We start from the raw sequence: 27,370 nt of genomic DNA, 5'->3' as shown, positions 1-27,370 counted from the left end.
GCGAGACGGCCGTGGGCCTAACGGGCGTGTCCGAGACGCCGTTTGCGGCGGGTAGGGCAGCGCCGTGCCGTGGAAAGGTGCGAAAACAGGGACGCAGGACACAGGAGGGTCGCCAAAGCATCCATCTCTTCTAGCGACGAAAGAGAAATTTTTGTTTACAAATCTGCAGTCGTACAATGCAACAAAACAATAAGCCCTGACGTATTTCAGAACGTATCTGTCGGTTCGTACTGTTTTGTTATCTCCAGAGACTCTTTGGAAATCTTCCTTGGCACATTCTTCTTCGAGCTGAGGCCATTAATATCGTATCTTATGTTTATTACAGTCGTTTATTTTCAATTTTTTTTTTTTTTTGTTGGAACTTTGCACTGCTACGAAACAGTAGGAGGCCCTGGCTTATTTCAGATCACATGTGTCGATTCGTGGTGTTTCGTTATTGTCAAGGATTTCTTGGCACGTTTAAATTGCTGAAGGAAGCATCTTTGTCACAACGGAAAGGTAGTATGAAAAGAGGGCTGGCAGGGGTAGCGATGCAAAAAGGGGAAAATGTAAGGGAGCCAACAGCACTTTTTTTTTATTGGGCTGCCAGGGGTAGCGACATAATAACAAAAAAAAAAAAAAGGAGCCAACAGCACCCGGGTTTCCCAGGCGGTCACCCCTCCAAGTACTAACCGGGCCCAATGATGCTTAACTTCGGTGATCGGACGAGAACCGGTGCAATCATCATGGTATGGCCGTTGGCACTCATGTAATGTAGGAGCACGGCAGAATACGCGTTCGGCTTCTCTCCCAATACACAAAATGTTAGTTTTCCGCCGCATTTGACGAAAGCACTTCCTTCCGCAACAGCCAGCTCCTCGAGGACGGCGCGGGGGGCGCGCCCGGCGTCCCAGCGGAGCGACGGCCGAATTAGCGGGCGCACCGCCGCGTGTGTGAGACGCACTGCTGCTCGTTGCACGTCCTGTCATTCGCTGGGCGCGTGCAGCCTTCGACACTAGCGGAGGGCGCATCTTGTCCCTGGTGTCCAGCGGAGGGCCTGTGCGGGGTGTGGCAGTGTCGTGCTGGAGGGCGCCACTGGTAGCGATGTGGGCTTCCTCGCCTCGCCTCGCCTCGCCTCACACCAGGTGTCTGCGTAGTTCGCAGTGCATTCGCACCATTCCTATCCCTGTCCCCGTCCCGACTTGTCCCGACTTTGCTCGACTGCCGCTCGCTGCCGCTCGGGTCGTGGCCCATATGACAGTACAAGCACGACAAACATCTGCGAGACGGCCGTGGGCCTAACGGGCGTGTCCGAGACGCCGTTTGCGGCGGGTAGGGCAGCGCCGTGCCGTGGAAAGGTGCGAAAACAGGGACGCAGGACACAGGAGGGTCGCCAAAGCATCCATCTCTTCTAGCGACGAAAGAGAAATTTTTGTTTACAAATCTGCAGTCGTACAATGCAACAAAACAATAAGCCCTGACGTATTTCAGAACGTATCTGTCGGTTCGTACTGTTTTGTTATCTCCAGAGACTCTTTGGAAATCTTCCTTGGCACATTCTTCTTCGAGCTGAGGCCATTAATATCGTATCTTATGTTTATTACAGTCGTTTATTTTCAATTTTTTTTTTTTTTTTGTTGGAACTTTGCACTGCTACGAAACAGTAGGAGGCCCTGGCTTATTTCAGATCACATGTGTCGATTCGTAGTGTTTCGTTATTGTCAAGGATTTCTTGGCACGTTTAAATTGCTGAAGGAAGCATCTTTGTCACAACGGAAAGGTAGTATGAAAAGAGGGCTGGCAGGGGTAGCGATGCAAAAAGGGGAAAATGTAAGGGAGCCAACAGCACTTTTTTTTTATTGGGCTGCCAGGGGTAGCGACATAATAACAAAAAAAAAAAAAAGGAGCCAACAGCACCCGGGTTTCCCAGGCGGTCACCCCTCCAAGTACTAACCGGGCCCAATGATGCTTAACTTCGGTGATCGGACGAGAACCGGTGCAATCATCATGGTATGGCCGTTGGCACTCATGTAATGTAGGAGCACGGCAGAATACGCGTTCGGCTTCTCTCCCAATACACAAAATGTTAGTTTTCCGCCGCATTTGACGAAAGCACTTCCTTCCGCAACAGCCAGCTCCTCGAGGACGGCGCGGGGGGCGCGCCCGGCGTCCCAGCGGAGCGACGGCCGAATTAGCGGGCGCACCGCCGCGTGTGTGAGACGCACTGCTGCTCGTTGCACGTCCTGTCATTCGCTGGGCGCGTGCAGCCTTCGACACTAGCGGAGGGCGCATCTTGTCCCTGGTGTCCAGCGGAGGGCCTGTGCGGGGTGTGGCAGTGTCGTGCTGGAGGGCGCCACTGGTAGCGATGTGGGCTTCCTCGCCTCGCCTCGCCTCGCCTCACACCAGGTGTCTGCGTAGTTCGCAGTGCATTCGCACCATTCCTATCCCTGTCCCCGTCCCGACTTGTCCCGACTTTGCTCGACTGCCGCTCGCTGCCGCTCGGGTCGTGGCCCATATGACAGTACAAGCACGACAAACATCTGCGAGACGGCCGTGGGCCTAACGGGCGTGTCCGAGACGCCGTTTGCGGCGGGTAGGGCAGCGCCGTGCCGTGGAAAGGTGCGAAAACAGGGACGCAGGACACAGGAGGGTCGCCAAAGCATCCATCTCTTCTAGCGACGAAAGAGAAATTTTTGTTTACAAATCTGCAGTCGTACAATGCAACAAAACAATAAGCCCTGACGTATTTCAGAACGTATCTGTCGGTTCGTACTGTTTTGTTATCTCCAGAGACTCTTTGGAAATCTTCCTTGGCACATTCTTCTTCGAGCTGAGGCCATTAATATCGTATCTTATGTTTATTACAGTCGTTTATTTTCAATTTTTTTTTTTTTTTTTGTTGGAACTTTGCACTGCTACGAAACAGTAGGAGGCCCTGGCTTATTTCAAATCACATGTGTCGATTCGTAGTGTTTCGTTATTGTCAAGGATTTCTTGGCACGTTTAAATTGCTGAAGGAAGCATCTTTGTCACAACGGAAAGGTAGTATGAAAAGAGGGCTGGCAGGGGTAGCGATGCAAAAAGGGGAAAATGTAAGGGAGCCAACAGCACTTTTTTTTTATTGGGCTGCCAGGGGTAGCGACATAATAACAAAAAAAAAAAAAAAGGAGCCAACAGCACCCGGGTTTCCCAGGCGGTCACCCCTCCAAGTACTAACCGGGCCCAATGATGCTTAACTTCGGTGATCGGACGAGAACCGGTGCAATCATCATGGTATGGCCGTTGGCACTCATGTAATGTAGGAGCACGGCAGAATACGCGTTCGGCTTCTCTCCCAATACACAAAATGTTAGTTTTCCGCCGCATTTGACGAAAGCACTTCCTTCCGCAACAGCCAGCTCCTCGAGGACGGCGCGGGGGGCGCGCCCGGCGTCCCAGCGGAGCGACGGCCGAATTAGCGGGCGCACCGCCGCGTGTGTGAGACGCACTGCTGCTCGTTGCACGTCCTGTCATTCGCTGGGCGCGTGCAGCCTTCGACACTAGCGGAGGGCGCATCTTGTCCCTGGTGTCCAGCGGAGGGCCTGTGCGGGGTGTGGCAGTGTCGTGCTGGAGGGCGCCACTGGTAGCGATGTGGGCTTCCTCGCCTCGCCTCGCCTCGCCTCACACCAGGTGTCTGCGTAGTTCGCAGTGCATTCGCACCATTCCTATCCCTGTCCCCGTCCCGACTTGTCCCGACTTTGCTCGACTGCCGCTCGCTGCCGCTCGGGTCGTGGCCCATATGACAGTACAAGCACGACAAACATCTGCGAGACGGCCGTGGGCCTAACGGGCGTGTCCGAGACGCCGTTTGCGGCGGGTAGGGCAGCGCCGTGCCGTGGAAAGGTGCGAAAACAGGGACGCAGGACACAGGAGGGTCGCCAAAGCATCCATCTCTTCTAGCGACGAAAGAGAAATTTTTGTTTACAAATCTGCAGTCGTACAATGCAACAAAACAATAAGCCCTGACGTATTTCAGAACGTATCTGTCGGTTCGTACTGTTTTGTTATCTCCAGAGACTCTTTGGAAATCTTCCTTGGCACATTCTTCTTCGAGCTGAGGCCATTAATATCGTATCTTATGTTTATTACAGTCGTTTATTTTCAATTTTTTTTTTTTTTTTGTTGGAACTTTGCACTGCTACGAAACAGTAGGAGGCCCTGGCTTATTTCAGATCACATGTGTCGATTCGTAGTGTTTCGTTATTGTCAAGGATTTCTTGGCACGTTTAAATTGCTGAAGGAAGCATCTTTGTCACAACGGAAAGGTAGTATGAAAAGAGGGCTGGCAGGGGTAGCGATGCAAAAAGGGGAAAATGTAAGGGAGCCAACAGCACTTTTTTTTTATTGGGCTGCCAGGGGTAGCGACATAATAACAAAAAAAAAAAAAAGGAGCCAACAGCACCTTTTTTTTTTTTATTTTTTTTTTCTTTTTTTTTTTTTTTTTTTTTTTTGTTTTTTTTTTTTTTTTTGTTTTTTTTTTTTTTTTTTATTTTTTTTTTTTTTTTTTTTTTTTTTTTTTTATTTGCTTTTTTTAGAAAGGTAGTTTGAAAATTGGGCTGGCAGGGGTAGCGACATAATAACAAAACAAAAAGAAAAGGAAGGGAGCCAACAGCACCTTTTTTTTTTTTTTTTTTTTTTTTTTTTTTTTTTTTTTTTTTTTTCTTTTTTTTACGGGCCTCCCATCTCCCCTTATAGCCCGGCCTTTACTCTCTCCATGAATTGCCGTCTTTTGGCGAGCTTCAATGGCTATAAAAGGTGCTGGTGGCTCCCTCGAGGTGAACCGGTGCACACTGTTCAATGACCGCCGTCATCGGCGAGGCGCATATGTAGCAATTGTGACAGTATGGCGTCCTGGTCATGTAACAAAAAGGAAATAGTCCTCCAATGCGTAAGAAACGAGGGGGGAGAATGCTTCCCATTGATACGCAAGATAGAGAAAAGATAAGGAAAGAAAAGAAAGAAAAGACGGCTTCACGCCGCAACAACCGACAGTGACGACTGTCCACAAAAAATAATATTTAAAACGCAACCAGGGCGAAGCATCCACCGGAAAAGAAAAGTCATCGATAGACAAACGTTCGGGCAAGGAGCGTGGCAGGCAGGCGGCGGCAATGAGGGCAGGGGTCAATGTTCCTGAGGCCTGGCCACAGTGCCGCCCCCACACCCGTCAACACTCATATTGACCGTAAAACAAAACTATAATGCGGGACACCGGTGTGAAATGCCACACCGACAAAAGGTGGAAAAGTGTCGAGCACAGACACGTGACGAAACGTTGGAATGCTCCACAATAAAGAAATGAGAAAATGTAGAAAAAAAACTCAAACAGTCACCACCAAGACTGAGAACTGAAACTTCAGTAAAAAATCCCGTCACGCCCCAAAAACGGGAAAAAAACTAATAATGAAACTAATAAGACGGACACACATGGCAAACAAGACGTTTGGCAATAACGGCCAGAGAAAAAAACTGAAAAGACTTCTGTTTTCGTGCGGTATTCAAGGTACGTCAATTTTCGTTCCAGAATAACTTGGGAAGATCGCAGTAAGACATATTCATATTGTGTCGCTCAAAGGCAAGAGAAAAGATAAGAGAAATACGTCCATGCTACTCAGGTACGGAAAGCCGCGCAAAAGCATGCGCTAGTGCGACCTGCAAAAAATTAGCAAAAGTTCGCCGATAATGTGGTGATGCCTCAATCTGAGTATGTTGGGTCCATAAATAAGTGAGAAAGTCCAGATCGGTAGACAACTTGAGGGAGAAGATAGCAAAAACCGTGTGGCCAAGGATCCACACCGTGGCATTGCGCTTGGTGGTGGGGTAGACGTCACACTGCGGAATTAAGACAGCATCCACAGTAACAGTGCGAGTGTCCACCCTCTGAATCAAACGAATCATGTCTCTGGCGACTTCCCAAACACGGCGAAAGCGGTCGCACGCAAAGCGGTGTTCAATAGTGTCGTCGGCAGTACACACGTCACACACTCCAGACTGGATAAGATTTATAGAATGAAGCTTGGCGTTTGTGGGGATGGTGCGATGCACCACCTTGTACCACACCGCGTGGACGGAAGCCGGGAGAACGTCACTGGCGAGGTTTTTCCACACTGCCACCCAGTTGCAGCGTGGCAACCGATACTCCCACTTGCAGCGAACGGGAGGTCCGCGGAAAGCCGTGCAGACAGCGCTAACCGTATGGACGGAGATGTCACAAAGCGCCAGGTAACTATTATCAAGAAAGTAGCGGCGCACATAAGAAAGGTAGAACGGGATGTGTGACACAGAAACAGGGGCCACTTCAGAAAGAGGACGGTAACGATTAAAAACAAACGCAGTGGGACCGCAAGGAGCTTTCTGAATAACAGCAGTAGTTCGCTTCCAAAAAAGGGCCGCACATTTGGCGGAAAAATCAACTAGTCCTAAACCGCCATCGGACAGGTCCAAGGTGCAGACAGCATGCGATACCTTAAAAATCTCCCCCCTCCATAAAAACCAGTAAACCGCCTGTTGGATGGCGCGCCCCAACTGCTTGGGAACCGGGAGAACCTGCGCAAGGTACCATGCTCTCGCCAAGATATTGACATTTATCAAATGCACCTTATCCCGAAGGGCCACATTCCGGACCGCATAAATCCTGGCAACCGCACGAATCCGATACAGCGTAGGCCGCCAATTCAAGGCTGCCATCTGCTGTGGGTTCGAAGATAGAAGTATCCCAAGAACGGTAGGCTGCTGCTGGACACAAAACCAATCCCTATGCAGGGTACGTGCGCGGGCGGTGAGTGGCAAAAGCACAGTTTTCCGGGGATTGATAACCGCCCCTGTAGCGTTTCCAAAGTTATGCAAAACAACATGCAACCTGTCAACGTCGTCGACATGTTCAATAAATACGCCAAGGTCATCAGCATATGCGCGACAAACCAATCTGGTAGTCCCCATCTGAATGCCGCGACATTCCTGACTGATAGAACGGAGGAGGGGATCCAGCGCAATGGCAAAAAGCGCCATGGAAAGCGGACACCCCTGCCGCACGGAGCGACCCACACGAAAAGCAGGAGTGAGACGACCATTGACACATATACGGGAAGTAGCAGGTTGCAACAAATGCGTCACGAATCGGGTAAATAGATAACCAAACCCCATGCGTACCATAACCCGACGCAAATAAAAATGACTAATGCGGTCAAAAGCATTTTTAAAGTCAACTAATAAAATCGCCGCTGTCCGGAGCCGAGCACTTTTCACATATCCTATACAGTCTCGGTACGCAAGGATAGCGTCAAAGATATTCCGATCTCGGACCGCACATGTTTGCTGATCACTAAGTACGGTCGGCAAGACGTTTTTAAGTCGCTGAGCGACGCAACGCGTAACGATCTTATAATCAGCATTTAATAAAGTAATCGGACGGACAGCATCGATATGAGGTACAGCACGGGATTTGGGAACAAGCGTCACAACCCCCTCCACAAAAGCCGTTGGTACAGTCACACCATTGCGAAGATCGTTCGCTAAATCCACTAAAATCTCACTTAAAAGAGGAAAAAATTTCGAATAAAATTCCGCAGGAATCCCATCGGGACCCGGAGACTTCCCTTTGGGACTCCGCCGAACGGCGTCGAAAACTTCATCAGACGTATAGGCGTCATTTAAAAGATCCCTGTCCGGGCGAGTTAAATCATGGGGAACAACCCGCAAGAATTCTCGCAACGCGTCGGAATCAACGTCTACAGCACAGAAAAGCGAAGCGAAATGTTCAAAAATATCGCGTTCAATTTCCGACTGGACAGAAGTCCGACCGCCGTTTCTCAGCTGCCAAACATGAATGCGCAAACGTTCGCGGCGTTTGCGTTCCCGGTTTAAATGATAAATGGACAGAGGTTCCCCAGGAACAAAGCCTGCAGGCTGACTTCGGACGGTCACCCCATCACTAGCGGCACGCATGTCAATTAAAAGCTGAGCTTGAAATCGCTTCAGAGTGGGCAACAAATCGGGCTGTGACGTCACTCGCAACGCCAAATCGCGTAAACAATCCTGGCGGAAGCGAGCCGTCGCCCGCCGCCAGCGTGCCGCCTCACGGCTGTAATCGATTAAAAAGTTGCGAATCGCCGGCTTAGCGATCGCAACCCACCACTCAATGGTGCTACTATGACCGTCGCGAGTCCGCACCAACCTCTGCCACATACGGGTAAAACTAGTCACAAAATGGTCGTCATTAAGTAAACTACAATTAAACTTCCACAAATTAGTACGACGAGGAACACACAAACGAGGTAATAAAAGACGACAGGAATAACTGGAGTGGTCGGAAAATACGACAGGAGTCACGTCAGCAGTACAAACACGGGCAGACAGCTGCCTAGACACATAAATGCGATCGAGGCGGCTACGCCCCGCACCGTAAAAATATGTGAAATAAGTGAAATCGGGGTGTAAAACACGCCACGTGTCAAGCAAATGAAAGCTAGCGACCAAAGCACCCAGTTCGTGACATTTGTTCGGACGCGGCTCCTGATCTCTGTCGTCTAAAACACAATTAAAATCACCCCCGACGATTAAAGTATCGACATTTCTGGATAAAAGCTGACATAAATCCCTACCATAAAATTCAGCCCTGGCCGGTTTAACATTTCCCGACGGAGCGTACACATTCACAAACACAATGCCAAAAATGGTACAGGCAACAGCACGACCGGTCGGTAAAATGTCAACATTAGAAACAGGTAAGCCAGAATGTACTAAAATGGCAGTGCCCGTATCAGAATCAGGCGCAACATTGTCAATCACAATAAAATCAGTAAAATCGTTCAAATATAAAAGCGCTTCACAAGTCACCTCTTGTAAGAAGGCGACGTGACAGTGATTATCATACAAAAAATCCTTAAGAAGCGCAGCTTTCTGCGGATTGCGCAGCTTATTAAGATTTACCGTTAAAATGTTCCACTGGCTACAATCGTGAAACATATACACGTAGAACACAGGAAAAAAACAATAACAGAAAAACATGAAAACGCTTAAAACACAATAAAATATACCAACGTGCGCGGAGGGGGAAGGACATATAAAGAGACGCACTAATGGGAATCACCTGCCTCAACATCCTCCGACCATGCCCGTGGTTGACTAGGAGGGAGGGGCGGGGGCGGTGGGGTCCCGGAAACTGTGACGGGATCCCCTGCGACGGAATGCTCCACAGCGGGCATTGCGACATCAGAAGATAAGGCCGGCACCAAATCGTGGGTGGAAGGGGGGGCACGACGATGGTGCGAATCTTCGGCCTTTCGTTTTGTTGGTAAGGGGGGGGGTGTCACAGACACAGGCGGATCTACCGCCATGTCGGAATCAGCAGCGGAAAACGGCTGACTCAAAAATGTTTTTAGGTGTTGAACCGTGATATCACGTTGTTGCGTGGCAGTTACTACAGCACCCTCCGGCTGGGTGCGGGAAGATTGCTGCTTTTTCGCCTGGCGCCTGCCGCCCCCTCCCTGAGACGGGCGCTGGCCGAGATCGGCCCCGGAGCGCGCGGCCGGCTGTCGGGAGGTCGGTTGACCAACCGACTGAGCGTGAGGGGGGGCAGGAGAACGCGCCACCGGAGACGGACTCCGATTTTTGGCCGAAACACCACGCGTATCGAAAGAAGCAGAACTACTGGCACTACGCAAACGCGGTGTGCCAGAAGCCCGAGCAACATTCCGGTCTCTACGGGGTTTAGGCGCAGTAAAAGCCTCACTGTCAACAACAACATCACTGGCTGCAGAGACACTGTCGGGGACGGGAGTTGGAACAACCGCCGATTTATCGGGTTCCGCAACCGGGACAGGATGCGGAACAACGGCCGACAGCGGCACGGATTCCGGTGAAACATCGTCCACTACCGGTTTTTTAGTAATAGGTACAGTTGTCACATCCGCGACCAAAGAGGGCTCAACAAGAGGTACAGAAACAGAGTCACTATCGGGAACAGACGTATCCATGGCGTCAGCGGCGGCCGGTACAGGAGGGGCGGCCGCGAGTGGCACACGTGCGGGGGGGGCGGAACCTAAACTCGTCGCGGCAACAGAGGCAAAACTAGGCCCACCTAAAATATTCTCACGTGGCAACTGAACAGGCGGCCTGCGTTTAGGGCAGTTTTGTCGGTAATGACCGACAGCACCACAAAAAGAACACGTCTGAGGTTGACCACTATATGTTATGAAAGCACGATGACCGTTAACTAGCAAGAAGGACGGAATATGTTGACGTACGACCATCTTTACACTCCTCACGCCATTTTCAACTTGAAAAACATAGGCGGAGGACCACTTTTCTTTAGTAACAGATAGGACGGTCCCGTACGGCCGCAAATGACGAGATATTGTGTCATTCCGGATTTCAAAAGGCAAGTTGAACACACGAACATTTCGAAGGCCAAACCCACCATGAGAAATATTTACGTTACTAATGCGACCGTCGAGATGTCTAAATTTACGGACGCCATCATTAACATTGACAACAGTATCACATAATTCCGGAGTTTTCAACTTCAAAAACACAGAATTAATAAAAGTGTCAAACTGAACACCAAGAACGTCATCGGTCGATAAACACAATTCCTCGAGTATCCAACGATGAATTTCGAACGCGGACGGTTTGCCAACGGAACTATCGAATTCACATTGTACGTTATTTTCACGCTCTTCACTAGCATCATAGAAACTTTCCATTACTTACGGACTTGATGAAATGTAGCCGCGAGGCAGAAGACAGACGGCACACGAGGCGCCGCCGACCAAGTCGCAGACGGAAGTACAGCGCGCTCAGCAGCGAGGTGTTGCTGGGCGCGTGCAGCCTTCGACACTAGCGGAGGGCGCATCTTGTCCCTGGTGTCCAGCGGAGGGCCTGTGCGGGGTGTGGCAGTGTCGTGCTGGAGGGCGCCACTGGTAGCGATGTGGGCTTCCTCGCCTCGCCTCGCCTCGCCTCACACCAGGTGTCTGCGTAGTTCGCAGTGCATTCGCACCATTCCTATCCCTGTCCCCGTCCCGACTTGTCCCGACTTTGCTCGACTGCCGCTCGCTGCCGCTCGGGTCGTGGCCCATATGACAGTACAAGCACGACAAACATCTGCGAGACGGCCGTGGGCCTAACGGGCGTGTCCGAGACGCCGTTTGCGGCGGGTAGGGCAGCGCCGTGCCGTGGAAAGGTGCGAAAACAGGGACGCAGGACACAGGAGGGTCGCCAAAGCATCCATCTCTTCTAGCGACGAAAGAGAAATTTTTGTTTACAAATCTGCAGTCGTACAATGCAACAAAACAATAAGCCCTGACGTATTTCAGAACGTATCTGTCGGTTCGTACTGTTTTGTTATCTCCAGAGACTCTTTGGAAATCTTCCTTGGCACATTCTTCTTCGAGCTGAGGCCATTAATATCGTATCTTATGTTTATTACAGTCGTTTATTTTCAATTTTTTTTTTTTTTTGTTGGAACTTTGCACTGCTACGAAACAGTAGGAGGCCCTGGCTTATTTCAGATCACATGTGTCGATTCGTAGTGTTTCGTTATTGTCAAGGATTTCTTGGCACGTTTAAATTGCTGAAGGAAGCATCTTTGTCACAACGGAAAGGTAGTATGAAAAGAGGGCTGGCAGGGGTAGCGATGCAAAAAGGGGAAAATGTAAGGGAGCCAACAGCACTTTTTTTTTATTGGGCTGCCAGGGGTAGCGACATAATAACAAAAAAAAAAAAAAAGGAGCCAACAGCACCCGGGTTTCCCAGGCGGTCACCCCTCCAAGTACTAACCGGGCCCAATGATGCTTAACTTCGGTGATCGGACGAGAACCGGTGCAATCATCATGGTATGGCCGTTGGCACTCATGTAATGTAGGAGCACGGCAGAATACGCGTTCGGCTTCTCTCCCAATACACAAAATGTTAGTTTTCCGCCGCATTTGACGAAAGCACTTCCTTCCGCAACAGCCAGCTCCTCGAGGACGGCGCGGGGGGCGCGCCCGGCGTCCCAGCGGAGCGACGGCCGAATTAGCGGGCGCACCGCCGCGTCGCCGCGTGTGTGAGACGCACTGCTGCTCGTTGCACGTCCTGTCATTCGCTGGGCGCGTGCAGCCTTCGACACTAGCGGAGGGCGCATCTTGTCCCTGGTGTCCAGCGGAGGGCCTGTGCGGGGTGTGGCAGTGTCGTGCTGGAGGGCGCCACTGGTAGCGATGTGGGCTTCCTCGCCTCGCCTCGCCTCGCCTCACACCAGGTGTCTGCGTAGTTCGCAGTGCATTCGCACCATTCCTATCCCTGTCCCCGTCCCGACTTGTCCCGACTTTGCTCGACTGCCGCTCGCTGCCGCTCGGGTCGTGGCCCATATGACAGTACAAGCACGACAAACATCTGCGAGACGGCCGTGGGCCTAACGGGCGTGTCCGAGACGCCGTTTGCGGCGGGTAGGGCAGCGCCGTGCCGTGGAAAGGTGCGAAAACAGGGACGCAGGACACAGGAGGGTCGCCAAAGCATCCATCTCTTCTAGCGACGAAAGAGAAATTTTTGTTTACAAATCTGCAGTCGTACAATGCAACAAAACAATAAGCCCTGACGTATTTCAGAACGTATCTGTCGGTTCGTACTGTTTTGTTATCTCCAGAGACTCTTTGGAAATCTTCCTTGGCACATTCTTCTTCGAGCTGAGGCCATTAATATCGTATCTTATGTTTATTACAGTCGTTTATTTTCAATTTTTTTTTTTTTTTGTTGGAACTTTGCACTGCTACGAAACAGTAGGAGGCCCTGGCTTATTTCAGATCACATGTGTCGATTCGTAGTGTTTCGTTATTGTCAAGGATTTCTTGGCACGTTTAAATTGCTGAAGGAAGCATCTTTGTCACAACGGAAAGGTAGTATGAAAAGAGGGCTGGCAGGGGTAGCGATGCAAAAAGGGGAAAATGTAAGGGAGCCAACAGCACTTTTTTTTTATTGGGCTGCCAGGGGTAGCGACATAATAACAAAAAAAAAAAAAAAGGAGCCAACAGCACCCGGGTTTCCCAGGCGGTCACCCCTCCAAGTACTAACCGGGCCCAATGATGCTTAACTTCGGTGATCGGACGAGAACCGGTGCAATCATCATGGTATGGCCGTTGGCACTCATGTAATGTAGGAGCACGGCAGAATACGCGTTCGGCTTCTCTCCCAATACACAAAATGTTAGTTTTCCGCCGCATTTGACGAAAGCACTTCCTTCCGCAACAGCCAGCTCCTCGAGGACGGCGCGGGGGGCGCGCCCGGCGTCCCAGCGGAGCGACGGCCGAATTAGCGGGCGCACCGCCGCGTCGCCGCGTGTGTGAGACGCACTGCTGCTCGTTGCACGTCCTGTCATTCGCTGGGCGCGTGCAGCCTTCGACACTAGCGGAGGGCGCATCTTGTCCCTGGTGTCCAGCGGAGGGCCTGTGCGGGGTGTGGCAGTGTCGTGCTGGAGGGCGCCACTGGTAGCGATGTGGGCTTCCTCGCCTCGCCTCGCCTCGCCTCACACCAGGTGTCTGCGTAGTTCGCAGTGCATTCGCACCATTCCTATCCCTGTCCCCGTCCCGACTTGTCCCGACTTTGCTCGACTGCCGCTCGCTGCCGCTCGGGTCGTGGCCCATATGACAGTACAAGCACGACAAACATCTGCGAGACGGCCGTGGGCCTAACGGGCGTGTCCGAGACGCCGTTTGCGGCGGGTAGGGCAGCGCCGTGCCGTGGAAAGGTGCGAAAACAGGGACGCAGGACACAGGAGGGTCGCCAAAGCATCCATCTCTTCTAGCGACGAAAGAGAAATTTTTGTTTACAAATCTGCAGTCGTACAATGCAACAAAACAATAAGCCCTGACGTATTTCAGAACGTATCTGTCGGTTCGTACTGTTTTGTTATCTCCAGAGACTCTTTGGAAATCTTCCTTGGCACATTCTTCTTCGAGCTGAGGCCATTAATATCGTATCTTATGTTTATTACAGTCGTTTATTTTCAATTTTTTTTTTTTTTTTGTTGGAACTTTGCACTGCTACGAAACAGTAGGAGGCCCTGGCTTATTTCAGATCACATGTGTCGATTCGTAGTGTTTCGTTATTGTCAAGGATTTCTTGGCACGTTTAAATTGCTGAAGGAAGCATCTTTGTCACAACGGAAAGGTAGTATGAAAAGAGGGCTGGCAGGGGTAGCGATGCAAAAAGGGGAAAATGTAAGGGAGCCAACAGCACTTTTTTTTTATTGGGCTGCCAGGGGTAGCGACATAATAACAAAAAAAAAAAAAAAGGAGCCAACAGCACCCGGGTTTCCCAGGCGGTCACCCCTCCAAGTACTAACCGGGCCCAATGATGCTTAACTTCGGTGATCGGACGAGAACCGGTGCAATCATCATGGTATGGCCGTTGGCACTCATGTAATGTAGGAGCACGGCAGAATACGCGTTCGGCTTCTCTCCCAATACACAAAATGTTAGTTTTCCGCCGCATTTGACGAAAGCACTTCCTTCCGCAACAGCCAGCTCCTCGAGGACGGCGCGGGGGGCGCGCCCGGCGTCCCAGCGGAGCGACGGCCGAATTAGCGGGCGCACCGCCGCGTGTGTGAGACGCACTGCTGCTCGTTGCACGTCCTGTCATTCGCTGGGCGCGTGCAGCCTTCGACACTAGCGGAGGGCGCATCTTGTCCCTGGTGTCCAGCGGAGGGCCTGTGCGGGGTGTGGCAGTGTCGTGCTGGAGGGCGCCACTGGTAGCGATGTGGGCTTCCTCGCCTCGCCTCGCCTCGCCTCACACCAGGTGTCTGCGTAGTTCGCAGTGCATTCGCACCATTCCTATCCCTGTCCCCGTCCCGACTTGTCCCGACTTTGCTCGACTGCCGCTCGCTGCCGCTCGGGTCGTGGCCCATATGACAGTACAAGCACGACAAACATCTGCGAGACGGCCGTGGGCCTAACGGGCGTGTCCGAGACGCCGTTTGCGGCGGGTAGGGCAGCGCCGTGCCGTGGAAAGGTGCGAAAACAGGGACGCAGGACACAGGAGGGTCGCCAAAGCATCCATCTCTTCTAGCGACGAAAGAGAAATTTTTGTTTACAAATCTGCAGTCGTACAATGCAACAAAACAATAAGCCCTGACGTATTTCAGAACGTATCTGTCGGTTCGTACTGTTTTGTTATCTCCAGAGACTCTTTGGAAATCTTCCTTGGCACATTCTTCTTCGAGCTGAGGCCATTAATATCGTATCTTATGTTTATTACAGTCGTTTATTTTCAATTTTTTTTTTTTTTTTGTTGGAACTTTGCACTGCTACGAAACAGTAGGAGGCCCTGGCTTATTTCAGATCACATGTGTCGATTCGTAGTGTTTCGTTATTGTCAAGGATTTCTTGGCACGTTTAAATTGCTGAAGGAAGCATCTTTGTCACAACGGAAAGGTAGTATGAAAAGAGGGCTGGCAGGGGTAGCGATGCAAAAAGGGGAAAATGTAAGGGAGCCAACAGCACTTTTTTTTTATTGGGCTGCCAGGGGTAGCGACATAATAACAAAAAAAAAAAAAAAGGAGCCAACAGCACCCGGGTTTCCCAGGCGGTCACCCCTCCAAGTACTAACCGGGCCCAATGATGCTTAACTTCGGTGATCGGACGAGAACCGGTGCAATCATCATGGTATGGCCGTTGGCACTCATGTAATGTAGGAGCACGGCAGAATACGCGTTCGGCTTCTCTCCCAATACACAAAATGTTAGTTTTCCGCCGCATTTGACGAAAGCACTTCCTTCCGCAACAGCCAGCTCCTCGAGGACGGCGCGGGGGGCGCGCCCGGCGTCCCAGCGGAGCGACGGCCGAATTAGCGGGCGCACCGCCGCGTGTGTGAGACGCACTGCTGCTCGTTGCACGTCCTGTCATTCGCTGGGCGCGTGCAGCCTTCGACACTAGCGGAGGGCGCATCTTGTCCCTGGTGTCCAGCGGAGGGCCTGTGCGGGGTGTGGCAGTGTCGTGCTGGAGGGCGCCACTGGTAGCGATGTGGGCTTCCTCGCCTCGCCTCGCCTCGCCTCACACCAGGTGTCTGCGTAGTTCGCAGTGCATTCGCACCATTCCTATCCCTGTCCCCGTCCCGACTTGTCCCGACTTTGCTCGACTGCCGCTCGCTGCCGCTCGGGTCGTGGCCCATATGACAGTACAAGCACGACAAACATCTGCGAGACGGCCGTGGGCCTAACGGGCGTGTCCGAGACGCCGTTTGCGGCGGGTAGGGCAGCGCCGTGCCGTGGAAAGGTGCGAAAACAGGGACGCAGGACACAGGAGGGTCGCCAAAGCATCCATCTCTTCTAGCGACGAAAGAGAAATTTTTGTTTACAAATCTGCAGTCGTACAATGCAACAAAACAATAAGCCCTGACGTATTTCAGAACGTATCTGTCGGTTCGTACTGTTTTGTTATCTCCAGAGACTCTTTGGAAATCTTCCTTGGCACATTCTTCTTCGAGCTGAGGCCATTAATATCGTATCTTATGTTTATTACAGTCGTTTATTTTCAATTTTTTTTTTTTTTTTGTTGGAACTTTGCACTGCTACGAAACAGTAGGAGGCCCTGGCTTATTTCAGATCACATGTGTCGATTCGTAGTGTTTCGTTATTGTCAAGGATTTCTTGGCACGTTTAAATTGCTGAAGGAAGCATCTTTGTCACAACGGAAAGGTAGTATGAAAAGAGGGCTGGCAGGGGTAGCGATGCAAAAAGGGGAAAATGTAAGGGAGCCAACAGCACTTTTTTTTTATTGGGCTGCCAGGGGTAGCGACATAATAACAAAAAAAAAAAAAAAGGAGCCAACAGCACCCGGGTTTCCCAGGCGGTCACCCCTCCAAGTACTAACCGGGCCCAATGATGCTTAACTTCGGTGATCGGACGAGAACCGGTGCAATCATCATGGTATGGCCGTTGGCACTCATGTAATGTAGGAGCACGGCAGAATACGCGTTCGGCTTCTCTCCCAATACACAAAATGTTAGTTTTCCGCCGCATTTGACGAAAGCACTTCCTTCCGCAACAGCCAGCTCCTCGAGGACGGCGCGGGGGGCGCGCCCGGCGTCCCAGCGGAGCGACGGCCGAATTAGCGGGCGCACCGCCGCGTGTGTGAGACGCACTGCTGCTCGTTGCACGTCCTGTCATTCGCTGGGCGCGTGCAGCCTTCGACACTAGCGGAGGGCGCATCTTGTCCCTGGTGTCCAGCGGAGGGCCTGTGCGGGGTGTGGCAGTGTCGTGCTGGAGGGCGCCACTGGTAGCGATGTGGGCTTCCTCGCCTCGCCTCGCCTCGCCTCACACCAGGTGTCTGCGTAGTTCGCAGTGCATTCGCACCATTCCTATCCCTGTCCCCGTCCCGACTTGTCCCGACTTTGCTCGACTGCCGCTCGCTGCCGCTCGGGTCGTGGCCCATATGACAGTACAAGCACGACAAACATCTGCGAGACGGCCGTGGGCCTAACGGGCGTGTCCGAGACGCCGTTTGCGGCGGGTAGGGCAGCGCCGTGCCGTGGAAAGGTGCGAAAACAGGGACGCAGGACACAGGAGGGTCGCCAAAGCATCCATCTCTTCTAGCGACGAAAGAGAAATTTTTGTTTACAAATCTGCAGTCGTACAATGCAACAAAACAATAAGCCCTGACGTATTTCAGAACGTATCTGTCGGTTCGTACTGTTTTGTTATCTCCAGAGACTCTTTGGAAATCTTCCTTGGCACATTCTTCTTCGAGCTGAGGCCATTAATATCGTATCTTATGTTTATTACAGTCGTTTATTTTCAATTTTTTTTTTTTTTTTGTTGGAACTTTGCACTGCTACGAAACAGTAGGAGGCCCTGGCTTATTTCAGATCACATGTGTCGATTCGTAGTGTTTCGTTATTGTCAAGGATTTCTTGGCACGTTTAAATTGCTGAAGGAAGCATCTTTGTCACAACGGAAAGGTAGTATGAAAAGAGGGCTGGCAGGGGTAGCGATGCAAAAAGGGGAAAATGTAAGGGAGCCAACAGCACTTTTTTTTTATTGGGCTGCCAGGGGTAGCGACATAATAACAAAAAAAAAAAAAAAGGAGCCAACAGCACCCGGGTTTCCCAGGCGGTCACCCCTCCAAGTACTAACCGGGCCCAATGATGCTTAACTTCGGTGATCGGACGAGAACCGGTGCAATCATCATGGTATGGCCGTTGGCACTCATGTAATGTAGGAGCACGGCAGAATACGCGTTCGGCTTCTCTCCCAATACACAAAATGTTAGTTTTCCGCCGCATTTGACGAAAGCACTTCCTTCCGCAACAGCCAGCTCCTCGAGGACGGCGCGGGGGGCGCGCCCGGCGTCCCAGCGGAGCGACGGCCGAATTAGCGGGCGCACCGCCGCGTGTGTGAGACGCACTGCTGCTCGTTGCACGTCCTGTCATTCGCTGGGCGCGTGCAGCCTTCGACACTAGCGGAGGGCGCATCTTGTCCCTGGTGTCCAGCGGAGGGCCTGTGCGGGGTGTGGCAGTGTCGTGCTGGAGGGCGCCACTGGTAGCGATGTGGGCTTCCTCGCCTCGCCTCGCCTCGCCTCACACCAGGTGTCTGCGTAGTTCGCAGTGCATTCGCACCATTCCTATCCCTGTCCCCGTCCCGACTTGTCCCGACTTTGCTCGACTGCCGCTCGCTGCCGCTCGGGTCGTGGCCCATATGACAGTACAAGCACGACAAACATCTGCGAGACGGCCGTGGGCCTAACGGGCGTGTCCGAGACGCCGTTTGCGGCGGGTAGGGCAGCGCCGTGCCGTGGAAAGGTGCGAAAACAGGGACGCAGGACACAGGAGGGTCGCCAAAGCATCCATCTCTTCTAGCGACGAAAGAGAAATTTTTGTTTACAAATCTGCAGTCGTACAATGCAACAAAACAATAAGCCCTGACGTATTTCAGAACGTATCTGTCGGTTCGTACTGTTTTGTTATCTCCAGAGACTCTTTGGAAATCTTCCTTGGCACATTCTTCTTCGAGCTGAGGCCATTAATATCGTATCTTATGTTTATTACAGTCGTTTATTTTCAATTTTTTTTTTTTTTTTGTTGGAACTTTGCACTGCTACGAAACAGTAGGAGGCCCTGGCTTATTTCAGATCACATGTGTCGATTCGTAGTGTTTCGTTATTGTCAAGGATTTCTTGGCACGTTTAAATTGCTGAAGGAAGCATCTTTGTCACAACGGAAAGGTAGTATGAAAAGAGGGCTGGCAGGGGTAGCGATGCAAAAAGGGGAAAATGTAAGGGAGCCAACAGCACTTTTTTTTTATTGGGCTGCCAGGGGTAGCGACATAATAACAAAAAAAAAAAAAAAGGAGCCAACAGCACCCGGGTTTCCCAGGCGGTCACCCCTCCAAGTACTAACCGGGCCCAATGATGCTTAACTTCGGTGATCGGACGAGAACCGGTGCAATCATCATGGTATGGCCGTTGGCACTCATGTAATGTAGGAGCACGGCAGAATACGCGTTCGGCTTCTCTCCCAATACACAAAATGTTAGTTTTCCGCCGCATTTGACGAAAGCACTTCCTTCCGCAACAGCCAGCTCCTCGAGGACGGCGCGGGGGGCGCGCCCGGCGTCCCAGCGGAGCGACGGCCGAATTAGCGGGCGCACCGCCGCGTCGCCGCGTGTGTGAGACGCACTGCTGCTCGTTGCACGTCCTGTCATTCGCTGGGCGCGTGCAGCCTTCGACACTAGCGGAGGGCGCATCTTGTCCCTGGTGTCCAGCGGAGGGCCTGTGCGGGGTGTGGCAGTGTCGTGCTGGAGGGCGCCACTGGTAGCGATGTGGGCTTCCTCGCCTCGCCTCGCCTCGCCTCACACCAGGTGTCTGCGTAGTTCGCAGTGCATTCGCACCATTCCTATCCCTGTCCCCGTCCCGACTTGTCCCGACTTTGCTCGACTGCCGCTCGCTGCCGCTCGGGTCGTGGCCCATATGACAGTACAAGCACGACAAACATCTGCGAGACGGCCGTGGGCCTAACGGGCGTGTCCGAGACGCCGTTTGCGGCGGGTAGGGCAGCGCCGTGCCGTGGAAAGGTGCGAAAACAGGGACGCAGGACACAGGAGGGTCGCCAAAGCATCCATCTCTTCTAGCGACGAAAGAGAAATTTTTGTTTACAAATCTGCAGTCGTACAATGCAACAAAACAATAAGCCCTGACGTATTTCAGAACGTATCTGTCGGTTCGTACTGTTTTGTTATCTCCAGAGACTCTTTGGAAATCTTCCTTGGCACATTCTTCTTCGAGCTGAGGCCATTAATATCGTATCTTATGTTTATTACAGTCGTTTATTTTCAATTTTTTTTTTTTTTTTGTTGGAACTTTGCACTGCTACGAAACAGTAGGAGGCCCTGGCTTATTTCAGATCACATGTGTCGATTCGTAGTGTTTCGTTATTGTCAAGGATTTCTTGGCACGTTTAAATTGCTGAAGGAAGCATCTTTGTCACAACGGAAAGGTAGTATGAAAAGAGGGCTGGCAGGGGTAGCGATGCAAAAAGGGGAAAATGTAAGGGAGCCAACAGCACTTTTTTTTTATTGGGCTGCCAGGGGTAGCGACATAATAACAAAAAAAAAAAAAAAGGAGCCAACAGCACCCGGGTTTCCCAGGCGGTCACCCCTCCAAGTACTAACCGGGCCCAATGATGCTTAACTTCGGTGATCGGACGAGAACCGGTGCAATCATCATGGTATGGCCGTTGGCACTCATGTAATGTAGGAGCACGGCAGAATACGCGTTCGGCTTCTCTCCCAATACACAAAATGTTAGTTTTCCGCCGCATTTGACGAAAGCACTTCCTTCCGCAACAGCCAGCTCCTCGAGGACGGCGCGGGGGGCGCGCCCGGCGTCCCAGCGGAGCGACGGCCGAATTAGCGGGCGCACCGCCGCGTGTGTGAGACGCACTGCTGCTCGTTGCACGTCCTGTCATTCGCTGGGCGCGTGCAGCCTTCGACACTAGCGGAGGGCGCATCTTGTCCCTGGTGTCCAGCGGAGGGCCTGTGCGGGGTGTGGCAGTGTCGTGCTGGAGGGCGCCACTGGTAGCGATGTGGGCTTCCTCGCCTCGCCTCGCCTCGCCTCACACCAGGTGTCTGCGTAGTTCGCAGTGCATTCGCACCATTCCTATCCCTGTCCCCGTCCCGACTTGTCCCGACTTTGCTCGACTGCCGCTCGCTGCCGCTCGGGTCGTGGCCCATATGACAGTACAAGCACGACAAACATCTGCGAGACGGCCGTGGGCCTAACGGGCGTGTCCGAGACGCCGTTTGCGGCGGGTAGGGCAGCGCCGTGCCGTGGAAAGGTGCGAAAACAGGGACGCAGGACACAGGAGGGTCGCCAAAGCATCCATCTCTTCTAGCGACGAAAGAGAAATTTTTGTTTACAAATCTGCAGTCGTACAATGCAACAAAACAATAAGCCCTGACGTATTTCAGAACGTATCTGTCGGTTCGTACTGTTTTGTTATCTCCAGAGACTCTTTGGAAATCTTCCTTGGCACATTCTTCTTCGAGCTGAGGCCATTAATATCGTATCTTATGTTTATTACAGTCGTTTATTTTCAATTTTTTTTTTTTTTTTGTTGGAACTTTGCACTGCTACGAAACAGTAGGAGGCCCTGGCTTATTTCAGATCACATGTGTCGATTCGTAGTGTTTCGTTATTGTCAAGGATTTCTTGGCACGTTTAAATTGCTGAAGGAAGCATCTTTGTCACAACGGAAAGGTAGTATGAAAAGAGGGCTGGCAGGGGTAGCGATGCAAAAAGGGGAAAATGTAAGGGAGCCAACAGCACTTTTTTTTTATTGGGCTGCCAGGGGTAGCGACATAATAACAAAAAAAAAAAAAAAGGAGCCAACAGCACCCGGGTTTCCCAGGCGGTCACCCCTCCAAGTACTAACCGGGCCCAATGATGCTTAACTTCGGTGATCGGACGAGAACCGGTGCAATCATCATGGTATGGCCGTTGGCACTCATGTAATGTAGGAGCACGGCAGAATACGCGTTCGGCTTCTCTCCCAATACACAAAATGTTAGTTTTCCGCCGCATTTGACGAAAGCACTTCCTTCCGCAACAGCCAGCTCCTCGAGGACGGCGCGGGGGGCGCGCCCGGCGTCCCAGCGGAGCGACGGCCGAATTAGCGGGCGCACCGCCGCGTGTGTGAGACGCACTGCTGCTCGTTGCACGTCCTGTCATTCGCTGGGCGCGTGCAGCCTTCGACACTAGCGGAGGGCGCATCTTGTCCCTGGTGTCCAGCGGAGGGCCTGTGCGGGGTGTGGCAGTGTCGTGCTGGAGGGCGCCACTGGTAGCGATGTGGGCTTCCTCGCCTCGCCTCGCCTCGCCTCACACCAGGTGTCTGCGTAGTTCGCAGTGCATTCGCACCATTCCTATCCCTGTCCCCGTCCCGACTTGTCCCGACTTTGCTCGACTGCCGCTCGCTGCCGCTCGGGTCGTGGCCCATATGACAGTACAAGCACGACAAACATCTGCGAGACGGCCGTGGGCCTAACGGGCGTGTCCGAGACGCCGTTTGCGGCGGGTAGGGCAGCGCCGTGCCGTGGAAAGGTGCGAAAACAGGGACGCAGGACACAGGAGGGTCGCCAAAGCATCCATCTCTTCTAGCGACGAAAGAGAAATTTTTGTTTACAAATCTGCAGTCGTACAATGCAACAAAACAATAAGCCCTGACGTATTTCAGAACGTATCTGTCGGTTCGTACTGTTTTGTTATCTCCAGAGACTCTTTGGAAATCTTCCTTGGCACATTCTTCTTCGAGCTGAGGCCATTAATATCGTATCTTATGTTTATTACAGTCGTTTATTTTCAATTTTTTTTTTTTTTTTGTTGGAACTTTGCACTGCTACGAAACAGTAGGAGGCCCTGGCTTATTTCAGATCACATGTGTCGATTCGTAGTGTTTCGTTATTGTCAAGGATTTCTTGGCACGTTTAAATTGCTGAAGGAAGCATCTTTGTCACAACGGAAAGGTAGTATGAAAAGAGGGCTGGCAGGGGTAGCGATGCAAAAAGGGGAAAATGTAAGGGAGCCAACAGCACTTTTTTTTTATTGGGCTGCCAGGGGTAGCGACATAATAACAAAAAAAAAAAAAAAGGAGCCAACAGCACCCGGGTTTCCCAGGCGGTCACCCCTCCAAGTACTAACCGGGCCCAATGATGCTTAACTTCGGTGATCGGACGAGAACCGGTGCAATCATCATGGTATGGCCGTTGGCACTCATGTAATGTAGGAGCACGGCAGAATACGCGTTCGGCTTCTCTCCCAATACACAAAATGTTAGTTTTCCGCCGCATTTGACGAAAGCACTTCCTTCCGCAACAGCCAGCTCCTCGAGGACGGCGCGGGGGGCGCGCCCGGCGTCCCAGCGGAGCGACGGCCGAATTAGCGGGCGCACCGCCGCGTGTGTGAGACGCACTGCTGCTCGTTGCACGTCCTGTCATTCGCTGGGCGCGTGCAGCCTTCGACACTAGCGGAGGGCGCATCTTGTCCCTGGTGTCCAGCGGAGGGCCTGTGCGGGGTGTGGCAGTGTCGTGCTGGAGGGCGCCACTGGTAGCGATGTGGGCTTCCTCGCCTCGCCTCGCCTCGCCTCACACCAGGTGTCTGCGTAGTTCGCAGTGCATTCGCACCATTCCTATCCCTGTCCCCGTCCCGACTTGTCCCGACTTTGCTCGACTGCCGCTCGCTGCCGCTCGGGTCGTGGCCCATATGACAGTACAAGCACGACAAACATCTGCGAGACGGCCGTGGGCCTAACGGGCGTGTCCGAGACGCCGTTTGCGGCGGGTAGGGCAGCGCCGTGCCGTGGAAAGGTGCGAAAACAGGGACGCAGGACACAGGAGGGTCGCCAAAGCATCCATCTCTTCTAGCGACGAAAGAGAAATTTTTGTTTACAAATCTGCAGTCGTACAATGCAACAAAACAATAAGCCCTGACGTATTTCAGAACGTATCTGTCGGTTCGTACTGTTTTGTTATCTCCAGAGACTCTTTGGAAATCTTCCTTGGCACATTCTTCTTCGAGCTGAGGCCATTAATATCGTATCTTATGTTTATTACAGTCGTTTATTTTCAATTTTTTTTTTTTTTTTGTTGGAACTTTGCACTGCTACGAAACAGTAGGAGGCCCTGGCTTATTTCAGATCACATGTGTCGATTCGTAGTGTTTCGTTATTGTCAAGGATTTCTTGGCACGTTTAAATTGCTGAAGGAAGCATCTTTGTCACAACGGAAAGGTAGTATGAAAAGAGGGCTGGCAGGGGTAGCGATGCAAAAAGGGGAAAATGTAAGGGAGCCAACAGCACTTTTTTTTTATTGGGCTGCCAGGGGTAGCGACATAATAACAAAAAAAAAAAAAAAGGAGCCAACAGCACCCGGGTTTCCCAGGCGGTCACCCCTCCAAGTACTAACCGGGCCCAATGATGCTTAACTTCGGTGATCGGACGAGAACCGGTGCAATCATCATGGTATGGCCGTTGGCACTCATGTAATGTAGGAGCACGGCAGAATACGCGTTCGGCTTCTCTCCCAATACACAAAATGTTAGTTTTCCGCCGCATTTGACGAAAGCACTTCCTTCCGCAACAGCCAGCTCCTCGAGGACGGCGCGGGGGGCGCGCCCGGCGTCCCAGCGGAGCGACGGCCGAATTAGCGGGCGCACCGCCGCGTCGCCGCGTGTGTGAGACGCACTGCTGCTCGTTGCACGTCCTGTCATTCGCTGGGCGCGTGCAGCCTTCGACACTAGCGGAGGGCGCATCTTGTCCCTGGTGTCCAGCGGAGGGCCTGTGCGGGGTGTGGCAGTGTCGTGCTGGAGGGCGCCACTGGTAGCGATGTGGGCTTCCTCGCCTCGCCTCGCCTCGCCTCACACCAGGTGTCTGCGTAGTTCGCAGTGCATTCGCACCATTCCTATCCCTGTCCCCGTCCCGACTTGTCCCGACTTTGCTCGACTGCCGCTCGCTGCCGCTCGGGTCGTGGCCCATATGACAGTACAAGCACGACAAACATCTGCGAGACGGCCGTGGGCCTAACGGGCGTGTCCGAGACGCCGTTTGCGGCGGGTAGGGCAGCGCCGTGCCGTGGAAAGGTGCGAAAACAGGGACGCAGGACACAGGAGGGTCGCCAAAGCATCCATCTCTTCTAGCGACGAAAGAGAAATTTTTGTTTACAAATCTGCAGTCGTACAATGCAACAAAACAATAAGCCCTGACGTATTTCAGAACGTATCTGTCGGTTCGTACTGTTTTGTTATCTCCAGAGACTCTTTGGAAATCTTCCTTGGCACATTCTTCTTCGAGCTGAGGCCATTAATATCGTATCTTATGTTTATTACAGTCGTTTATTTTCAATTTTTTTTTTTTTTTTGTTGGAACTTTGCACTGCTACGAAACAGTAGGAGGCCCTGGCTTATTTCAGATCACATGTGTCGATTCGTAGTGTTTCGTTATTGTCAAGGATTTCTTGGCACGTTTAAATTGCTGAAGGAAGCATCTTTGTCACAACGGAAAGGTAGTATGAAAAGAGGGCTGGCAGGGGTAGCGATGCAAAAAGGGGAAAATGTAAGGGAGCCAACAGCACTTTTTTTTTATTGGGCTGCCAGGGGTAGCGACATAATAACAAAAAAAAAAAAAAAGGAGCCAACAGCACCCGGGTTTCCCAGGCGGTCACCCCTCCAAGTACTAACCGGGCCCAATGATGCTTAACTTCGGTGATCGGACGAGAACCGGTGCAATCATCATGGTATGGCCGTTGGCACTCATGTAATGTAGGAGCACGGCAGAATACGCGTTCGGCTTCTCTCCCAATACACAAAATGTTAGTTTTCCGCCGCATTTGACGAAAGCACTTCCTTCCGCAACAGCCAGCTCCTCGAGGACGGCGCGGGGGGCGCGCCCGGCGTCCCAGCGGAGCGACGGCCGAATTAGCGGGCGCACCGCCGCGTCGCCGCGTGTGTGAGACGCACTGCTGCTCGTTGCACGTCCTGTCATTCGCTGGGCGCGTGCAGCCTTCGACACTAGCGGAGGGCGCATCTTGTCCCTGGTGTCCAGCGGAGGGCCTGTGCGGGGTGTGGCAGTGTCGTGCTGGAGGGCGCCACTGGTAGCGATGTGGGCTTCCTCGCCTCGCCTCGCCTCGCCTCACACCAGGTGTCTGCGTAGTTCGCAGTGCATTCGCACCATTCCTATCCCTGTCCCCGTCCCGACTTGTCCCGACTTTGCTCGACTGCCGCTCGCTGCCGCTCGGGTCGTGGCCCATATGACAGTACAAGCACGACAAACATCTGCGAGACGGCCGTGGGCCTAACGGGGCGTGTCCGAGACGCCGTTTGCGGCGGGTAGGGCAGCGCCGTGCCGTGGAAAGGTGCGAAAACAGGGACGCAGGACACAGGAGGGTCGCCAAAGCATCCATCTCTTCTAGCGACGAAAGAGAAATTTTTGTTTACAAATCTGCAGTCGTACAATGCAACAAAACAATAAGCCCTGACGTATTTCAGAACGTATCTGTCGGTTCGTACTGTTTTGTTATCTCCAGAGACTCTTTGGAAATCTTCCTTGGCACATTCTTCTTCGAGCTGAGGCCATTAATATCGTATCTTATGTTTATTACAGTCGTTTATTTTCAATTTTTTTTTTTTTTTTGTTGGAACTTTGCACTGCTACGAAACAGTAGGAGGCCCTGGCTTATTTCAGATCACATGTGTCGATTCGTAGTGTTTCGTTATTGTCAAGGATTTCTTGGCACGTTTAAATTGCTGAAGGAAGCATCTTTGTCACAACGGAAAGGTAGTATGAAAAGAGGGCTGGCAGGGGTAGCGATGCAAAAAGGGGAAAATGTAAGGGAGCCAACAGCACTTTTTTTTTATTGGGCTGCCAGGGGTAGCGACATAATAACAAAAAAAAAAAAAAAGGAGCCAACAGCACCCGGGTTTCCCAGGCGGTCACCCCTCCAAGTACTAACCGGGCCCAATGATGCTTAACTTCGGTGATCGGACGAGAACCGGTGCAATCATCATGGTATGGCCGTTGGCACTCATGTAATGTAGGAGCACGGCAGAATACGCGTTCGGCTTCTCTCCCAATACACAAAATGTTAGTTTTCCGCCGCATTTGACGAAAGCACTTCCTTCCGCAACAGCCAGCTCCTCGAGGACGGCGCGGGGGGCGCGCCCGGCGTCCCAGCGGAGCGACGGCCGAATTAGCGGGCGCACCGCCGCGTGTGTGAGACGCACTGCTGCTCGTTGCACGTCCTGTCATTCGCTGGGCGCGTGCAGCCTTCGACACTAGCGGAGGGCGCATCTTGTCCCTGGTGTCCAGCGGAGGGCCTGTGCGGGGTGTGGCAGTGTCGTGCTGG

At 52.2% G+C, this 27,370-nt stretch overlaps 16 non-coding genes across 16 annotated transcripts; all 16 read right to left on the bottom strand.

Annotated features, from left to right (window-relative positions):
* Positions 1–623: 623 nt before the first annotated feature.
* Positions 624–742, bottom strand: LOC124586142. The gene has a single exon (XR_006975057.1). It is a non-coding gene; the product is annotated as a 5S ribosomal RNA (ribosomal RNA).
* A 1,142-nt stretch (positions 743–1,884) lies between these two features.
* On the bottom strand, positions 1,885–2,003 carry LOC124586140. Its single transcript, XR_006975055.1, has one exon. It is a non-coding gene; the product is annotated as a 5S ribosomal RNA (ribosomal RNA).
* A 1,144-nt stretch (positions 2,004–3,147) lies between these two features.
* On the bottom strand, positions 3,148–3,266 carry LOC124586139. The gene has a single exon (XR_006975054.1). It is a non-coding gene; the product is annotated as a 5S ribosomal RNA (ribosomal RNA).
* An 8,478-nt stretch (positions 3,267–11,744) lies between these two features.
* LOC124586138 lies at positions 11,745–11,863 on the bottom strand. Its single transcript, XR_006975053.1, has one exon. It is a non-coding gene; the product is annotated as a 5S ribosomal RNA (ribosomal RNA).
* A 1,150-nt stretch (positions 11,864–13,013) lies between these two features.
* LOC124586137 lies at positions 13,014–13,132 on the bottom strand. Its single transcript, XR_006975052.1, has one exon. It is a non-coding gene; the product is annotated as a 5S ribosomal RNA (ribosomal RNA).
* Positions 13,133–14,283: 1,151 nt separating this feature from the next.
* LOC124586136 lies at positions 14,284–14,402 on the bottom strand. Its single transcript, XR_006975051.1, has one exon. It is a non-coding gene; the product is annotated as a 5S ribosomal RNA (ribosomal RNA).
* Positions 14,403–15,545: 1,143 nt separating this feature from the next.
* LOC124586135 lies at positions 15,546–15,664 on the bottom strand. The gene has a single exon (XR_006975050.1). It is a non-coding gene; the product is annotated as a 5S ribosomal RNA (ribosomal RNA).
* A 1,143-nt stretch (positions 15,665–16,807) lies between these two features.
* LOC124586134 lies at positions 16,808–16,926 on the bottom strand. Its single transcript, XR_006975049.1, has one exon. It is a non-coding gene; the product is annotated as a 5S ribosomal RNA (ribosomal RNA).
* Positions 16,927–18,069: 1,143 nt separating this feature from the next.
* LOC124586132 lies at positions 18,070–18,188 on the bottom strand. The gene has a single exon (XR_006975048.1). It is a non-coding gene; the product is annotated as a 5S ribosomal RNA (ribosomal RNA).
* A 1,143-nt stretch (positions 18,189–19,331) lies between these two features.
* On the bottom strand, positions 19,332–19,450 carry LOC124586131. Its single transcript, XR_006975047.1, has one exon. It is a non-coding gene; the product is annotated as a 5S ribosomal RNA (ribosomal RNA).
* A 1,151-nt stretch (positions 19,451–20,601) lies between these two features.
* LOC124586130 lies at positions 20,602–20,720 on the bottom strand. Its single transcript, XR_006975046.1, has one exon. It is a non-coding gene; the product is annotated as a 5S ribosomal RNA (ribosomal RNA).
* Positions 20,721–21,863: 1,143 nt separating this feature from the next.
* Positions 21,864–21,982, bottom strand: LOC124586179. Its single transcript, XR_006975089.1, has one exon. It is a non-coding gene; the product is annotated as a 5S ribosomal RNA (ribosomal RNA).
* Positions 21,983–23,125: 1,143 nt separating this feature from the next.
* On the bottom strand, positions 23,126–23,244 carry LOC124586166. The gene has a single exon (XR_006975078.1). It is a non-coding gene; the product is annotated as a 5S ribosomal RNA (ribosomal RNA).
* Positions 23,245–24,387: 1,143 nt separating this feature from the next.
* Positions 24,388–24,506, bottom strand: LOC124586154. Its single transcript, XR_006975067.1, has one exon. It is a non-coding gene; the product is annotated as a 5S ribosomal RNA (ribosomal RNA).
* A 1,151-nt stretch (positions 24,507–25,657) lies between these two features.
* On the bottom strand, positions 25,658–25,776 carry LOC124586141. The gene has a single exon (XR_006975056.1). It is a non-coding gene; the product is annotated as a 5S ribosomal RNA (ribosomal RNA).
* A 1,152-nt stretch (positions 25,777–26,928) lies between these two features.
* On the bottom strand, positions 26,929–27,047 carry LOC124586126. Its single transcript, XR_006975042.1, has one exon. It is a non-coding gene; the product is annotated as a 5S ribosomal RNA (ribosomal RNA).
* Positions 27,048–27,370: the final 323 nt, after the last annotated feature.

Source organism: Schistocerca americana, unplaced genomic scaffold (assembly GCF_021461395.2).
Source record: "Schistocerca americana isolate TAMUIC-IGC-003095 unplaced genomic scaffold, iqSchAmer2.1 HiC_scaffold_542, whole genome shotgun sequence".
Taxonomy (NCBI): Eukaryota; Metazoa; Arthropoda; class Insecta; order Orthoptera; family Acrididae; genus Schistocerca; species Schistocerca americana.
The sequence above is the reverse complement of the archived record's forward strand: the minus strand, read 5'-3'. Positions and strand labels throughout refer to the sequence as shown.